We start from the raw sequence: 18,522 nt of genomic DNA, 5'->3' as shown, positions 1-18,522 counted from the left end.
CTCTAGCTCTCAAAATGCTCTGTGAATTTCCTGCAAAGTGACTAAGAAAGTTACTCTCTTTGAATTGAAATACACATGGAACAAATTTTATATTTATGAGAGAATATCAGTTGTTGGAACTACAGAGGATGCTGCATGTGAAGTAACTTCAAATGTAATTATGGGACTGGGCGCAGTGGCTCATGCCTGTAATCCCAGCACTAAAGCGGGTGGATCACTTGAGGTCGGGAGTTCAAAACCAGCCTGGCAAACATAGTGAAACCCCGTCTCTACTAAAAATACAAAAAATTAGTGGGGCGTGGTGGTGCATGCCTATAATCCCATCTATTTGGGAGGCTGAGGCAGGAGAATCGCTTGAACCCGGGAGGTGGAGGTTGCAGGGAGCTGAGATCGTGCCACTGCACTCCAGCCTGGGTGACAGAGCAAAACTCTGTGTTTAAAAAAAAAAAAAAAAAAAGGAATTATATATGGATTCTTATAAACTGGGAACAAAGGTAGAATAATTCCATATAAATTAAGGTTTAAACCCATCTTCTCTTCTCAGTCTGATTCTTTATTTTCATGCCAGAACAAAGAAAAACGCTCAAAGGTCTCATAACTAGTTGAGAACGACAGAAAGGGTATTGAAGGGTGAAAACATCTTGGAAAAATGGCCAAATACACAAGATTGCACTGGATGGATACGTCTGCTCATCTACACTGGAGAACCAAAGAAAAGTAAGTCAAAGTCTTTTTTTTTTCTGTCACCCAGGCTGGAGGGCAGTGGCGCGATCTCAGCTCACTGCAACCTCCATCTCCCAGGTTCAAGAGATTCTCATGCCTCAGCCTCCCTAGTAGCTGGAATTACAGGCATGTGCCACCATGCCCAGGTAATTTTTGTATTTTCAGTAGAGACAAGGTTTTGCCACATTTCCCAGGCTGGTCTTAAACTCCTAGCCTCAAGTGATCCTTTGGGGGCACTCGGCCTCGCAAAGTGCTGGGATTACAGCATGAGCCCCTGTGTCTGGCCTAAATCAAGGTCTTGACATAACATAAATGGAAAGGGACTTGTCCCATGGCTTAATAACTTTGTCCTCGCACAGTCATTACTTCTATTAGCATGTATTTTCTACAGACATAAACAACGCATCAAAGAAATCAGGTGTGGTCCCAGATCACACCCCTTCCTACGTCTTCTACAGTCAACTTGGCAAGTTTAACCTCCACATTTCCCCCACTTGCCTGCTTCTCTTCATGCCCTCTGCCACGTCACTAATCTCTCCTGGACTAGGGCTGGCCAACTGGTCCCTCGGTTTCCACTCCTGTTCCCAATATTTATTCCCTGAGATCTTTTTGTATGAAATAAACTAGATCATGGCATTCCCCTGGTTAACCCTCTTCACGGGCACCTCATGGCAAACCTTTAACCACTGCCCAGAAGCCCTAAAGAATCCTGTCCCCACCCACCTCTTCCAGCACAAACCACTGGCCTCCTCTTCATCCCCAGGCATGTTGAGTGCTCCACTTCCTCAGTGCTTTTTTTTTTTTTTTTTTTTTTTTTTGCGATGGAGTTTCGCTCGTTGCCCAGGCTGGAGTGCAATGGCATGATTTCAGCTCACTGCAACCTCCGCCTCCCAGGTTCAAGTGATTCTCCTGCCTCAGCCTCCCGAGTAGCTGGGATTACAGGCATGCACCACCATGTCTGGCTAATTTTTTTTTTGTATTTTTAGTAGAGACGGGGTTTCACCATGTTGGTCAGGCTGGTTTTGAACTCCTAACCTGAGGTGATCCACCTGCCTCGACCTCCCAAAGTGCTGGGATTACAGGTATGAGCTACCACACCCAGCTGTTCCTCAGTGCTTTCTATTCACTCCCCACGTGGCTGGCTTCTCAGCCTTCAAGCCCAGCTCAAATGTCGCCTCCTAGGACAGGCTGCCTCCTGCTGGCCCTTTTCCCCTCTGAGCTACTCTGTTGCATCATGCTGTTGATGGTCTTCAAGGCACTCGGCATAACCTGTATCATCTTGCTTCCTGAATTGTTTTTCCAGCTTATCTCCTGCCTCTTCAAACAGGGACCTTATCTGTCTCAGTCCTTCATGCTGCCTCACAAGGTGCCTGACACACGGATGCTCCTTATCTGCCAAACAGCATATTAACCCTTAGACTATAAATATTAAGCACATGATGGTCAAAATTAAACCCTAAAAGTAGACAATGAAGTATTTTCATCTACATTCATTCATCTGCCCATTCAACAACTGGGTTATTTATGGAGGGCATCCTATACTAGGTACTATGTTAGGGCCCGAGGAATCCAAAAGTCTAAGAACTTCTCAAATATATCATATTCTCTGTTCAACCCAGGCTCTTTAAAAAGACAAGTTACACTACTACTTAGTATGTTTTTCTGTGATCCTAGAGATTTGTGGAAAATCTGAAAACCTAGATAAGAGGTTATATGCCATCAGTTTACTCCCAAAAACCCAAGAAACGTATATGGAGAGTAAATAGGGACACAGTTAAGTCATCTCTTAACACTTGGGAGCCTGGACAGATGTAAAGCTTTGCTCAGCCAGTAGTACAGAATGAAATTCATTTCCTAGGCCTGGTGCGGTGGCTCACGCCTGTAATCCCAGCAGTTTGGGAGGCCGAGACGGACGGATAAGCTAATGCCAGGAGTTTAAGACCAGCCTGGCCAACATGGCGAAACCCTGTCTCTACTAAAAATACAAAAAAAAAATTAGCCAGGTGTGGTGGCGGGCGCCTGTAATCCCAGCTACTTGGGAGGCTGAGGCAGGAGAATCGCTTGAACCTGGGAGGCACAGGTTGCAGCAAGCCAAGATTACGCCACTGCACTCCAGCCTGGGCAATAAGAGCAAAAGTCCATCTCCAAAAAAAAAGAAAGAAAGAAAAAGAAATTCATTTCCTTGGGGGGCTGTCCAAGAGGAAAGCTGTATAGGTGAGACAAGGAGGCTGCATGACTGATAGTTTTTGTAACAAACTGGAATTACCCCATTGAAATCAATAATGCCAATGTTCAAACTCTTTAGAACTCAGCTCTGCCCCTCCTTGTAGCTGCAGGCTCCTTTGAGATCAAAGTAAGCAAGTTCAAGATGACCGACTTTAGTGCCCAATGGCCCACTGGTGTGATTAATACTTCCACCCTTGGAGTGCAGATGACCTGAGGCCCCTCGTTGTTTGCGCCTACTGCCACACGCTCAGCTGACCTCCAAGGCGGCCATCAGCAGCAGTATCTTCTTGTCTCACCTCGGTGTCATCCACACTGCTTCCCAGGGATGCTCCAGTGCAGAGGACCTGCAATGGGCCCCACGCCAGCATACTGAGCTCCAAGAAAGGAAGAAGATACCTGTTGTATTTATTATACCACTTAATAACCAGCACCAATGCCCAGCACATGGCAAGTGTCCAATAAATACTTATTAAATAAATTATTCCCATTGCAGAAAAGCTAGAACCAAACAATGTGGCAGCTGTTAGAAAAGTGGGTTTCTCACATCTGCAAAATGAGAATGATAAAATGAGGCCGGGCGTGGTGGCTCATGCCTGTAATCCCAGCACTTTGGGAGAACCAAGGCAGGTGGATCACCCAAGGTCAGCAGTTCGAGACCAGCCTGGCCAACATGGTGAAATCCCGTCTCTACTCAAAAAAAAAACAGAAATTAGCCGGCTGTGGTGGTGTGCACTTATAGTCCCAGCTACTCAGGAGGCTGAGGCAGGAGAATCACTTGAACCCGGGAGGCAGAGGTTGCAGTGAGCCGAGATTGTGCCACCGCACTACAGCCTGGATGACAGAGAGGGACTCTGTTTCAAAAAAAAAAAAAAAAAAGGGCAAAAAGGAAAGGGGGGTTCTTACTGAGCTACAAACCATGACACCTTCTTTGATAATACTGGCTGATGCTTTATGGAAAGTCTTTCCCCTCTTAAGCATTTAGTTCACATTCCCTTTTACTTATAACTTTTACAAAATTACAGACCACATTTACAAACACATTCTGCTTCTAACTTCTTAGGAAAGGCCTCAGGACACTTAATAATTCCTTTCTGAACGCAACTAACTAAAAGGCAGCAGCAAGAATCTGAACTTTAGAGAGAATCTTACAAACTACTCTTGTGTAAGAGCTCGGCTGGAGGAGGGGCCAACTGCTCAATGGCCTAAGAAAACCTAAAAGAGAACAGCATGAGGAAAGCAGGCAGAACCCCCATTCATGATACAAGTCAAAGCCAGGCTGCAGCTGCAGAGTTATAAAAAGAAAGAAAAAGGCTAATGGGATTGCCTCCTCCTCCCGCCTTCTCCCACCCAAAGCAGTAATGAAGATTCACAGCTACACATTAATTAGGAATCCATAGACGTGCGTGGCTACAATATTGGTATAGGGAAACAGATAATAGAAAAGGCACAGATTCCCCCACAAGCTAACAGAGTGTTGTAAGCAATATTTAAATCATCACGCCTTTCTTTTCAAAAACACTACTTCTTTCTCAATGCCCAGAGCTGGCTGCGTTTCTACATTTGGGGAATTTGAGATATTTTCTCGCATGGAAGTCACACCAATATCCTAAATCATGTAACTAAAATCATTTGGAAATGCAGTTTTTCTATACGAAAGGATATTGCTTTTAATCCAAATATTGGATTACCAAAACCCTGAAATATCTTTCAGTCCTAATGTAGACAGGAAGACAGAAATGTGGCCTCACCAGGGGGCATGTGAGGCGAAGGTAGTCGCTGCCTCAATCATAGAACGCTGTCCACGGCAGAAATGACCCGTGCAGACCCCATCAATGAATAGCCCACCCCGAACAGTCCTGCTGTACTGGCGAATTGGGGGTCCAAGGACGCCTCCCCCCCATTTCATACAAGCCTCACTCCTTCCCACCGGCGGGGCAGAAAGCCCCCTCTTCAGCCCTTCCAGCCGCCCAGGACCAGGCAAGTCGCTAAGCGCTGACACGGGGAAGGGAGGGCGCAGCCTTTGTCCCGCGGGTCTCCTGCGCCCGCCTCGCTGTCCCCGCGAGCGAGCTTAGGCTCGACCCCCGTTCCCTCTGAACAAACCTGCAAACAAAGGCGCGCCGTTCCTTCGCCAACTTCCTCACCTTTGCCTCCCGGTCCTTCCGAGGTCGGGCGGGGAATGCCGCCCCAGGTGCTACGACGAGCCCCAGGGTGCCGGCACTAGCCGGCGCTGCCGTCGCTCAAGCAGCCGCGCGCACTGCCCCGGGCTCAAGTTGAAGCAAGCGGCGCCCGCGCCTCCCCGCCCCGCCCGCGCTGCCCGCCCGCCGCCGCCGCCGCCCATTGGCTGCTGGGGAGGCGCGTGGCCCCGCCCCGCCCGGCTGCACTCCCGGCAGGTGCTCCCGCCAGGTGCTCCGAGCTGCTAGGGGCCTGGCTCAGGGCGGGCAAAGAGGATCTCCCACCCCCATATACTCCCTTCCTGTAACGAACGTTTCCTTTTTGGACTCTCAAGACTTAGAAAGTTCATTCAAACCCACTGAACCTCTTTAGAAAAAGTTGATGCTCTAGGCTTGGTTTCTTTTCTTTTCTTCCTGAGACAGAGTCTCGCTCTGTCGCCCAGGCTGGAGTGCAGTGACGCGATCTCGGCTCACTGCAACCTCCGCTTCCCGGGTTCAAGTGATTCTCCTGCCTCAGCCTCCCTAGCAGCTGGGATTACAGGGGCCCGCCACCATGCCTGGCTAATTTTTCCTATTTTTATTTCGTAGAGGTGGGGTTTCACCATGTTGGCCAGGCTGGTCTCAAACTCCTGGCCTCAAGTGAGCCGCCCGCCTCCGCCTCCCAAAGTGCTGGGATTACAGGGGTGAGCCACCGCACCAGGCTGGGTTTCTACGATCCCGATTGTGGGGCGAGTGGGGGAAATGGGGGGCGGGGAGGGGTGGTTGGGGAAGAGAGGTATTGCAGCCCACAGCCAGAAAGCCTTTGGGCAGAAAGACAGAAACCAAACTGTAGTTTGATAAATCGAATATCAGATTTTAAGAGGCAGCAAATTCTGAATCGAGCTGGAAAGTGTTTACAGATTATCTGCCAATTTACACAAAGCGCTTAGCAGTACACCCCTACACCCTTTTGTAATCCCTACCTCTTTTAAGACACCTTTTCTTTATAGCTGACTTGAAGCCAAGATCCCACAGGCACCCCAACATTGTCATCTCTAGCTGAGCGCCCCTCCCACCATACACATGGAAGCAGAAAATGTCCAATTGGCTAAGTGACAGCACTTTCAGCACTTTAAGTAAGAGTCCTGGCTAGCCACTAGTCATATAAATATATGAGTTGGAAAGAAAAATCCAAGGTCTCTTACTGACTGTATTCTGTGAGCACTGAAAGTACTTCCTCTTTCTAATTGTTTCTGGGCAAGTGTAAGTTATTTGATTGGTCAATAAACAAAGTGAAATAGGGAGGCTGAGGCAGGAGAATTGCTTGAACCTGGGAGGCGGAGGTTGCAGTGAGCCAAGATTGCGCCACTGCACTCCAGCCTAAGTGACACAGTGAGACTCCGTCTCAAAAAAAAAAAAAAAAAAAAAAAGAGCAAAATAGGCAAAGCATATTAGCCATGTTTTTGGCTATACTCAAAGTCTCATACACTCCTTTTACAAAGAAAGGAACAGAAAATAGGAAATACACATGGAAAATCAAGGGAGTATGTAACTAGTAGGTCTTGTTTGGGTTTGGTAAAACACACCACAGGTGTACAGACAACTTTAATGTTCATGTTTAAACGAGGATCAGGTGTTTTCTCATTTGTTCAACATTTACTAAGCTCCTCCTAAGTACCAGGTTCTGTGAAGAAAATTTTGTATTAGGCTTTTGTGGTTAACAGTTGTCTTTCTAGGGAGTGCATGATTTAACTCATGCTGTTTCTGAATCTACGATCAGTAACATTTCAATTATTTGGAAGAGTTATTGACAGTAAACTGCTTTGGCAACCACAGCTGTTTGGAACACAGCACAAACTGCAAGTGAGGCTAGAAGAGGGTTTAAGACTTAGGGTTCAGCAGCCAGAACAGACAGCAGCAAGCTCAGAGATACGAAACAAGTTAACAGGATTGTACCTGTCACCCCTTCAAAGGCTGCCTCTCCTTCCTTACACATCATTCCAGTGAGTTTGGTTGTCTGATTCTCTGTCTATAGCAGGGCAGAAGCAACAAATAGATGGGTCTGCCAGATGTCCATGGGGTGCGTCGTGTGACAGCTGAGGGTCTGCTGGCAGGAAGTCACGTGTGACAAGTCATGCCAACTCTGCCTCCTCCTGCTCTCTCCAACTTGCCCCCTTCTCTCAACTCCATGCTGCCACCCTAGTTCCAACAATCATCTCATGAGGAGGGCTGCTGTCATTTTTTTTTTTTTTTTGAGACAGTGTCTCACTAGTGCATTGGCCACTATCTTGGCTCACTGCAACCTCCTCCTCTTGGGTTCAAGTGATTCTCCTGCTTCAGAGATGGAGTTTTGCCATGGTGGCCAGGCTGGTCTTGAATTCCTGGCCTCAAGTAATCTGCCCACCTCAGCCTCCCAAAGTGCTAGGATTAGAGGCATGAGCCACCGCACCCGGCCTGCAGTAGTGTTTTAACAGTCTCACTGCCTCCACTCATCTCTAACAAGCTATTCTCACAGGAGCCACATATGTCCCTTCAAAACAAAAACAAAAATCACAAATGCAAGTCCCTTCAAAAACAAAAATCACAAATATGAGTATCCATGCTCGAAGCTTAAAACCACACAGTGGCTTCCCATTGCAATGCAGATAAAGTCTACAATCGCTTTCAGGGTCTCACAGGCCGCCTGGGATCAGGTCCCTGCTTCTATCTCCAATGCTGCAACCACATTCCCTCCTCTTTGTCTCTGCTCCAGTCCCCTTTTCTTCTTCCAGTTCCTGGAACGTGCCCAGCTACTTCCCACCTCAGAGCCTTTGCACTGACTGTGACCCTCCTAGAATGCTCTTCCCTGCACTGCTCACCTGATGAATCCCTCTCATCTTCTAGGAATCTCAGCCCAAGAGTTGATTCCTTTGGAAGATGTTCCTGACAGGCAGTGTCCTCCCTGACAGCATCCCAGGCTTTTCCTTCGTACCCCTGCTGCAGCTTGGTGTTAAATATTTGGAAAATCATCCATTTATTATTCATCTCCTTCCCTTTACGTGAGCTTTATAAACTTAGAGTCTGGTTTTGTTTCTGTACAGTGAAGAATTTAACCTTGGCTGAAGAGAGCCTCTGCCCTCAGCTTCTGGGAGGTAAACTCTAACACCATGGAACGTTGTGCCTGACCGGAGTGTTTCTGTTTGCCTAGGGGCCTTGGGACACACTAGAGGGTCTAACAGGGTGATCTTGGTGGGCGCTTGGCCCATGCAGTATCAGTTCCACCTCTGGAGGGGCTCGAGACTGAGATTAGCCCTGGACCAGTTGTCTATGCCTTTGGGGTGGAGCCTCAATAAAAATCCTGGACACCAAGGCTTGGATGAACTTCCCTGGTTGACAGTACTCTGTGCTATTGTCACATGGCAATACCAGGGAAGTTATGCTGCCTAGGACACCGTGGGGAGAGGACAACTGAAGGCTCAGAACTTCCCTGGACTCTGTCCTATGTGTGTCTTCCTTGGGCTGATTTTAATCAGAATCCTTTTCCTGTGACAAACCACAACCATGAGCATAATCACAGCATTCAGTGAGCTCTATGAGTCCTTCTAGCAAATTATCAAACCTGAGGGTGGTCTCGTTGACTGTTCTCTAACTTGGCAGTTTCACGTTGTATTTTCAGCAGTAAGCACATTTCCTGACATACAGTAAGTGCTTAATACATCCACTATTGATTAAATTTAATGAGTTACTATTTTTTAACAGATTTTTTAAAATGACCAGGTAATCAGCATATAATGCTTTTATGATTTAAATAACAAATTTCCATTTTGCAAATGCCTACTTATGAGTTAAGGTCCAGATCAAACAAATGCCATCTCTCCCATGAGGCCTTTCCCTACTTCCCGAGGGCTTGTCATCCTTGCCTTTGTGTTCTCTGGCTCATCACTTTGCTTTCAAAGCATTAAGTAGTAATAAAACATATTTCTGACCAGGTGGGCAATATAGCGAGACCCCCATCTCTACAAAAAATTTTAAACATTAGGCCAGGTGTGGTGGCTCACGCCTGTAATCACAGCATTTTGGGAGGCCAACGTGGGCAGATCACTTGAGGCCAGGAGTTCGAGACCAGCCTGGCAAACATGGTGGAACCCTGTCTCTACTAAAAATACAAAATTAGCTGGGCGTGGTGGCACGTGCCTGTAATCCCAGTTGCTCAGGAGGCTGAGGCAGGAGGATCGCTTGAACCTGGGAGGCAGAGGTTGCAGTGAGCCGAGATCACACCGCTGCACTCCAGCCTGGGTAACAGAATGAGACTCCGTCTCAAAAAAAAAAATTTTTTTTTTTAAACATTAGCCAGGTGTGGTGGCTTGCACCTGTTGTCCTACCTGCCTGGGAGGCTGAGGCAGAAGGATTGCTTGAGCCCAGGAGTTTGAGGCTGCAGAGAGCTATGATCTTGCCACTGCACTCCAGCCTGGATTATAGAGCGAGATGCTATCTCTAAAATAAATGAATAAATGAATGAATGAATAAAAATAAAACATCTGCTTTTGTGAAGGATATCTATGTTAGATAAACTCTGAGTCCCTACTACTGGGCATGGGGCTTGTACAGAACAGGCAAACAAATGGTGTTTATGGAATACAGTTTTTAAAAACAGGTCTGGTTCATAGAAAGACAGGTTCAATTATGTGTGAAATTCTGGTACATATTACAGCTCATTCCCTGATAAATATGATAGTTGTTACTGTAGTAACTGAGTATTATGAAGGTGTTCTATTGTTTTCTTTTTTCTTTCTAAAAATAAAAATGTTCCTCAGAATTATGATACACTTTAAAAAGCCAGACATGCTTTAAATAAAAATACGGAAACTGATCACCCAACTTTTAAAAGGCATCTGACTTCCTAATTAGAATGAAATATCACAGTTTATTTACAAAATACAGAAAGAAAAAAATTCAACAAACCTAACCTCTCATCTTTCTTTCATAGAAACCTAATTGAAAATTCAACCAGCATACAAATAACCTATGATGTCCCCAAGTAGCATAGAAAAATCAATTTTACTTCCTTCAGACCTGCATTTAAACTGGATAATAACTGATATAACGTGCAACGGCCATAATCCAATTTCAACTTGTTTGATTAGATGAGTATAAACATTCAACAAGAAAGTCACAGGGCTGTTATGACAATGTTGACGCTATTAACTCATTATAGAACAAAGCATTGTAATTTGCTCCTAGAGAACATGCTACTAAAATATATAGATATGAATTTGAACCATCCTTAAATACCATCCACAAAGATCCTTATATTGCCTCAGCCAAAGATAAAAGCAGCTCTGAACGCGGAAGCCACTTCAAAATCTCCTGAATTGAGGATAAGGGAATCCCTGAAGGATTCCTTAAATATTTGAGACTATTTTAACATCCATTTGTATGACACTTGCATAATCAGAGGATATCAAAGCAGCACCCAGGTTAGTGGTCTCAAACTATAACATGCATCATAACAGTTAAAATGACGGTGCCACAGTCTTGGCCGGGCGCCGTGGCTCACGCCTGTAATCCTAGAACTTTGGGAGGCCGAGCCGGGTGGATTACGAGGTCAGCAGTTCAAGACCAGCCTGGTCAAGATGGTGAAACCCTGTTTCTACTAAAACTACAAAAATTAGCCAGGCATGGTGGCAGGCACCTACAATCCCAGCTACTTGGGAGCCTGAGGCAGGAGAATCGCTTGAACTTGTGTGGCAGAAGTTGCAGTGAGCCGAGATCGTGCCACTGCACTCCAGCCTGGGCAAGAGTGAGACTCCATCTCAAAAAAAAAAAAAAAAAAAAAGCACCACAATCTCACCTAGAGGGTGTGACTCAGTAGGTCTCAAACAGACTCCTCGCTTTTTTTACATAAGTACCGTCCCTTCTGACCCCAATGATTTGGAGGCAGGTGTTCAGTCGGCTGTACATTGAGGATTCAAAGCTGTTTCCAGAGAAGGGGACTGGTACTTTGTGTCAGAGGAGAAAGTCAGATGACAGATAAGGACACTGGAAGATAGGATGCTGCAGCTCTTTCTGTGTCCTGCACTGCATTCTGAGCTCCTTGAAGGCAGCAACCATGCTTTACTTGTTTTTGTATCTTTTGTGCCCAGCTCAGCACTGAGCACTTAATAAATGAAGTACATTCGGGACAAAGTGGCATGCATCTATACTCACACCTATGTGGATGTCAGAAGCATTCACCATGGGTACATTTCTGAGGGTCATATCACAACAAGGTTATCAACAGAGCAGGTGGGATGTTTTGGCAGGACCTTGAGGTAGATCAATGCCTTTCAAACTTCAGTGTGCAAATGCATTTTCTGAGGACTTGTTAAATGCAGGTTCTGATTCAGTGGGTCTGGGTAGGGCCCTGTCGTTCTAAAAACTACATCCCAGGTGATGCCCAAGTTCTTATTCAGAGGCTCCACTTTGAATAGCAAGAATCCATACGTGAATCATCTAAACCATGATCACAGGGACAAATGGGCAGCAAAAAAGATCTTCAATGAGCTTGGACAATGAAAGCCAGGGAGGCCAGGTGCAGTGGCTCACACCTGTAATCCCAGCACTTTGGGAGGCTGATGTGGACAGATCATTTGAGGTCAGGAGTTTGAGGCCAGCCTGGCCAACATGGTGAAACCCTGTTTCTATGAAAAATGCAAAAATTAGCGGGTTGTGGTGGTGCACGCCAGTAATCCCAGCTACTCAGGAGGCTGAGGCATGAGAATTCACTTGAACCCGAAAGGCAGAGGTTGTAGTGAGCCGAGATCACACCACTGCACTCCAGCCCGGGTAACAGAGGGAGACTTCCTCAAAAAAAAAAAGAAAAGAAAAGAAAAGAAAGCCAGGGAGTTGTGGACTAACAGTAACATTCCCAACTTCTTTTAAAGCACTATGTAGGCTGGGTGCGGTGGCTCACGCCTGTAATTCCAGCACTTTAGGAAGCCGAAGCAGGTGGATCAGGAGGTCAAGAGATAGAGACCATCCTGGCCAACATAGTGAAACCCCATCACTATGACAAATACAAAAATTAGCTGGGCGTGGTGGCGCCAAGTAATCTCAGCTACTTGGGAGGCTGAGGCAGGAGAATTGCTTGAACCCGGAAGGTAGAGGTTGGAGTGAGCCGAGATTGCGCCACTGCATTCCAGCCTGGCGACAGAGTGAAACTCTGTCTCAATAAAAAAAAAAATAAAAAACAACAACAACACTGTGTACCTGATTATTGCTCCTGGAGGAATCTATAATGTGTATTTGTAAAAGAAAGCCCCCACTGCCCCGCAAGACATCAGTCACAGCAGACGCTTAGCTTGCACTCACATAAGGATGTGCCGTTTATCTGAAAGGGATTGCCACAATATCTCTTTAACTCAACTCTAAGAAAAATTTTGGAAAAAACAACAAAAGAAATTCTCCTGCCCAATGGCCTGGAGTCTTCCTGTTCTGCCCTGTAAAATGCAAAGGCTATTTATAATAAATGTGTATAACAAGAATCTTTGTTAACTGGAAGAGATTCTGAAGCCCTAGGCAGGCAGCATAGCTCATTTTCTTTAATGCAATATTCAGCAGAAAAAAACCTCCCACTACTCCAAAGACTGCGGGCCATTCCCTGGCCTTCGCTGTACTATGAAGAGATTTGACTTATCTTCCCACCACCCACCACCCACCAGATCTCTTCTTCCTAACTGCTGCAGGGGGTAGCGAGGGTGAGCATAAATTGTTATCCTCCATGGTTCAGAATCCTAAGGGAACCAGCACAACGTTCAATTCTTTTTTTTTTTTTTTTTTTTTTTTTTTTTTTTTTTTTGAGACAGGGTCTCACTCTGTCACCCAGGCTGGAGGGTAGTAGTGCAATCTTGGTTCACTGCAACCTCTGCCTCCTGGGTTCAAGCAATTCTCCCACCTCAGCCTCCTGAGTAGCTGGGATTACAGGCATGTGCCACCATGTCTAGCTAATTTTTGTATTTTTAATAGAGACGGGTTTTACCATGTTGGTCAGGCTGGTCTCAAACTCCTAACCTCAAGGGATCCGTCCACTTTGGTCTCCCAAAGTGCTGGGATTACAGATGTTAGCCACCACGCCTGCTCCTTTCAATTCTTACAATGTTCAAACATCTCCCCACTCAACGCCCTGGCTTGCTCTCCCTGGAAAGCAGAATTGCAAGGAAGGACAGGGGTACTGCACGCACACGGACACAGAGTCACGGAGGGCCAAGGAAAAAGCTGGCTGTCTGGCAATTTCCATGATTATAATTCGAGAAAATGATGTTTGTGTTTCTGCATCAGAAACTCAAGCTGAAACTGATACTAAACCCACGGCTGGGAAGGTAGGGTTAGGAGAGTAAGACAGTAGGGGCTAAGGAGTGAAGACGAGAAGTTCTTTAAAAATAAGTAAGAATTTTCCCTCACTGCCAGCCCACCAATGATCTGATTTCTGTCCCTGCAGTTTTGCCTTTTCCAGAATGTCATAAAAAGGGGGTCCTGTAATACCTAGCTTTCTGAACCTTGCTTCCTTCACTTAGCATAATTGTTGAGTGTATCAACAGTTCATTCCTTTTTATTGCTGAGAATTCCTTTGCATGGATGTACAAGAGTTTGTGTATCCATCTACCAGTTGATAGGTATTTTACTCTTTCCAGTTTTGGCAACTATGAATAAAGTCAATAATAAGAAAACAAACAACGCAATTTTTTAGATGGGCAATAACATCGGAACAGATACGTCACCAAAGAAGAGAAATGTTTTTCACAAGTAATTCTCCTGCCTCAGCCTCCTGAGTAGCTGGGATTACAGGCATGAGCCACCATGCCCGGCCAACAGTGTCCTTTTAGATCAATTTTAGCGTATCACCATTTTTGTACTGTTTTTACAAATAAAAGCTTTATTGGAACACAGCCATGCACATTCATTTATATCTTGTCTGTGGGTGCTTTTGCCTAACATGGCAGAGAGAGCATGACCTACAAAGCTTATTTACTGTCTGGTCTTCTGCAGAAAAAGTCTACTGACTCCTTCTCTAGCAGAATGGCCTTTAAGTCATTCTATTAATATAAACGATGAGTATACTATTTGTTAGCTTTGTATAGCTACTAAGATCTGTGCAGTATTTTCTATCTTCAGAGCATTTTTCATATCTATCATGTCACTATAGCACCCCATTAGCCCTATTAAATTAGCTATTATTATTACCAACCCCCTTTTTGTAAACAAAATAGGCTCAGAGGGAATGAGTGAACTCAATTATAAGAGGTGAAGCCAAAATTTGAACCTGTCTCATTCTCCGAATTGCCGGCTCTTGTCACAAACAAATTGATACATCACACACAGCAAGCTGATCATTTAGTAGGTGAGTGAAGATCAACTTGAATTTTCATCTGCCTAAATTCTCCATTGAGCTCATTCAATTAAAGTTCCACACAAAGTTCACATATGGGGCTCCTGTTCTCTGAGATGACGTTCCCATGTACTCTCATTCCTGGGACTTAGAGACTGCTTAGCCTACAAAAAACTTCTCTTGCTTACAGTCTGTATTCCTTTCATATATATTAGTTAATTATATTGATCAATTATCAGGGAGCTGATCTAGGTTTTGTGGGACCTAAAGCTTAGACAATTTCTGGGGCCTTTTTTTTTTTTTTTTAAGAATACAAAAATATCTTCCTTTTGCAAAATCATTTTACAAAAACCATGTGATCTAATTGCTAGCCCTCCTCCTAGGGTCTTGAAAGGGGCTCTACATTTTCAGCCTCCTAAGTAGTTAGGTCTACAGGTGCACCGTGCCTGGCTATCTTTTTTTTTTTTTTTTAGAGATGGGGTCTTGCTATGCTGCCCAGGCTGGTCTTGAAATCCTGGCCTCAAGCAATCCTCCCATGTCAGCCTCCCTAAGTATTGGCATTACAGGGTGAGCCACCACACCCAGCTGGTTTTTAAAGTATGGTCCACAGATAGAATTAGTGTCACTTGGGAACTGAGTAGAAATGCAAATTCTCAGGCTCCACCCCAGACCTACTGAATTAATTAGAACCGCTGAGGCTGGGGCAGAGCCAGCTTTGTTTGAAAAAGACCCACAGTGGATTCTGACATGCACTTGGATTTGAGCATCACTGCTTTACTGGACTACAGATTCTGCTTTCTTCACTCATGTAGAAAATTTTTTGAGGAAAAGAGAGGAAACTGCATCATTGAAGCAAGCTGTATAATTTTTCTTTAGGAACACAATGATCCAGTGACCAATCTGAACCATAAGCAATCTCAGCTTCAGAATTTCAGGAATCCATGACGTGTGAGATGTGTCAGGATTAACCAGAAGTAAAGGCTGGCAACTCAGAGTCTACTTTGATGGTTTCTGTTGCACTGATGATAAATTAACCAAACCCGTGACTTATTAATTGAATGGAAAATGTATATTTAAAGACTCCTGATACAGTCAGAAGACTAAATCAGTAATTCCAAACTCTGAATCATCTTAGAAGTCAAAGAACTTTCCACAAAGGAGCTAAATTACTTACCTCAAGCAAAATTCCTTTTTATTTAAAGAGTTGAGATTGGACCAAATTGGTCATTTTAACTACCAAAGAGCCATTTTATTATTTTTGCCATCAAGGACCTCTTATTTTAATATCTTTTTTCTTTCACATCAATAGTAGTGTGCCAACCTTGTAACAAGGTTTGCGGAAGGCACATTTCACACATGCACATGAAAAGCCAATCACCATGCTTACGAACTACTAAAGGATCAATAATATTTATTTCTTATACATGTGTTACCTCGATTTGTCCCCACACCACCTTTCTATTTTTTTTTTTTCTTTGAGACAGAGTCTTGCTCTGTCGCCCAGGCTGGAGTGCAGTGGTGTGATCTTGGCTCACTGCAACCTCCACCTCCTGGGTTCAAGTGATTCTCCTGCCTCAGACTCCTGAGTAGCTGTCATTACAGGCACCTGCCTGTAAACAGAAGAATAAAGTAGAATGAATCAGTGTGTCCAGTTTTAAAGCTGCATATATAGCTATAATAATCAACAGTGTGTGGTAATGGCAAGTAACCCTAGCCCTAGGATTAAAATGGGCTGGGCACAGTGTCCCACACCTGTAATCCCAGCACTTTGGGAGGCTGAGGTAGGAGGATCACTTGAGGCCAGGAATTTGAGACTAGACTGGGCAACATAGCAAGACTCCATCATTATGATTTTTTTTTTTTTTAATTAGCTGGGCGAAGTGGCATGTGCCTGTAATCCCTCCGGAGGCTGAGGTGGGAGGATCACTTAAGCCCAGGAGATCCAGGCTGCAGTGAGCTATGATCTTGCCACTATACTCTAGCCTGGGTGAAGGGGTGAGACCCTGTCTCCAAAGAAAAAAAATAAAAGAGGCCTAAAAATAAGGCAAATGTCTAAAGGGACAGCTCTATAAACAAAGTGGGCCAGAATTTTAGATTCTGAAGGCAGACAAGGAATATACGTGAAATGAAAAAAATTCTAAGAAAAAAAGGCTTTGATATTTCTTGGTTTAGGTCTTTGTATTAATTTCTTTGCCAATTATATAATTGCTTACTTTTCTTAACAGGCTTATTACCTAGGAAGGCTTATGGTATTTATTACCAAATACCTAGTATTTAGTAAATATTCTATATATTCCTGTAGAAATAGGAAAATATGAGGTCAAAGCAGGCCCCAGTCACCCCACTGTGCTTGTGGGTATCTCCTGAAATGAACAGAGTATGAATGAACATGCACTACATTTCACCACCTTCAAGTTTAAATGGAGGAGAGAAAAAACATTCAAGTGTCTAAAAACTTAGGTACCAAATCACGTTATACATCATTTTGGGGGAAGACATCATTCTTTGACAATAAACTGCTTACCCACGAAATGAAATAATCCTTCTAGGAAAGAATGATTCATTATTTAATAAACATTTGTCTGTTTTTAACTTCACTGAGAAAAATAAATGGGAGGAAGTGCTCCAGGAATCTCAACAAGCAGCATCCTCTGCCTCCAGCCCACTGTGCCCGCCGCTGCCAGTGCAGATGAGGGAGGGCGGAGCGAGGGGCAGCGTAGAGGGAGGGACAACATTCTCTTCTGAGTGCTCACCAGGGGCCAGGGACCCGTGCCAAGCCCTCTCCCATTTAATATCTTACAACCAAGCTGCAGAGGTTCCAAAGCTTCCATCTCTACACAAGAGGTCCCTGGGGCACAGTGTGTAACTGGCTCAGGGTCACCCAGCTAACAGAGGCAGATGAGGAAGTCAACCGGTGTGCCTGACTCCAAAGGCCCTTTCATTTAAGATGTCATATAATCTGTACTACCTAGAGAAGAGACAGCTGGGTGAGGAAGATGGAGGAGCAAAGCTGGGTAGCAGAAGGGGCTTCCATTGCCCTAACTGTAGAAGGCTGAAAAATATCCCAAAGAAATCAGGTCCTAATCTCTGGAACCTGCAAATGTTACCTTATATAGATATTATATACATAGATGTGTGTGTGTGTGTGTGTGTGTGTGTGTGTGTATACACACACACACACTTTTTTTTTTGTTTTTTGGAAACCAAGTCTCACTCTCACCCAGGCTGGAGTGCAGTGGCGCGATCCCGGCTCACTGCAACCTCTGCCTCCCAGGTTCAAGCGATCCTCCTGCCTCAGCCTCCCGAGTAGCTGGGATAACAGGTGCATGCCACCACGCCCAGCTAATTTTGTATATTTAGCAGAGATGAACTCCCCACCCTCTGGTGATCTACCCGCCTTGGCCTCCCAAAGTGCTGGGATTACAGGCATGAGCCACCACCGTGCCCAGCCATATATCTGTATATCACGCCTGTAATCCTGGCACTTTGGGAGGCCGAGGTGGGCAGATAAACTGAGTTAAGGAGTTCAAGACCAGCCTGGCCAACATGGTGAAACCCTGTCTCTACTAAGAATACAAAAATTAACTGGGTATGATGGCTCTTGCCTGTAGTCCCAGCTACTCAGGAGTCTGAGGCGGGAGGATCGCCACTTGAACCCAGGAGGTGGAGGTTGCAGTGAGCCAAGACTGCAACATTGCCCTCTAGCCTGGGCAACAGAGTGAGACTCCGTCTCAAAAAAAATAAAGGGGTGCGGGGTAGGGGGGTCTTCACAGATGTGATTAAGTTAAGGATTTTGACCTGAGGATATTATCCTGGATTACCTGAGTGGGACCTAAATCCAGTCATAAACGTCCTTCTGAGAGAGAGGCAGGGGGATTACATACTCAGTAGAGGAGAAAGTGATGTGGAAACAGCCAAAGAATGCTGGCAACCACCACAAGCTGGCAGAGGCACGGAACAGATTCTTCCCTAGAGCCTCCAGAGAGAGTGCAGCTCTGCTCACACCTTGATTTCAGCCCAGGAAAACCGATGTGGAGGCCTGGCACAGTGGCTCAAGCCTAAAATCCCAGCACTTTGGAT

At 45.1% G+C, this 18,522-nt stretch overlaps 1 protein-coding gene and 1 non-coding gene across 14 annotated transcripts in view; both read right to left on the bottom strand.

Annotated features, from left to right (window-relative positions):
* APBB2 (amyloid beta precursor protein binding family B member 2) overlaps nt 1-18,522 on the bottom strand; it is a 408,726-nt gene that overhangs the window by 40,571 nt on the left and 349,633 nt on the right. The window contains exon 1 of one of the 13 annotated variants that reach the window (XM_030801451.1): nt 5,091-5,256. The exons of the other annotated variants lie outside the window; for them this stretch is intronic. The gene's annotated coding sequence lies outside the window, so the exon portion shown is untranslated. Of the gene's footprint in view, nt 1-5,090; nt 5,257-18,522 lie in introns of those variants that run through there. 13 annotated transcript variants of the gene reach the window in all.
* LOC115831967 lies at nt 15,743-15,844 on the bottom strand. Its single transcript, XR_004027451.1, has one exon. It is a non-coding gene; the product is annotated as a small nucleolar RNA U13 (small nucleolar RNA).

The sequence above is a fragment of the Nomascus leucogenys genome, chromosome 20 (genome assembly GCF_006542625.1).
Source record: "Nomascus leucogenys isolate Asia chromosome 20, Asia_NLE_v1, whole genome shotgun sequence".
NCBI lineage: Eukaryota > Metazoa > Chordata > Mammalia > Primates > Hylobatidae > Nomascus > Nomascus leucogenys.
The sequence above is the reverse complement of the archived record's forward strand: the minus strand, read 5'-3'. Positions and strand labels throughout refer to the sequence as shown.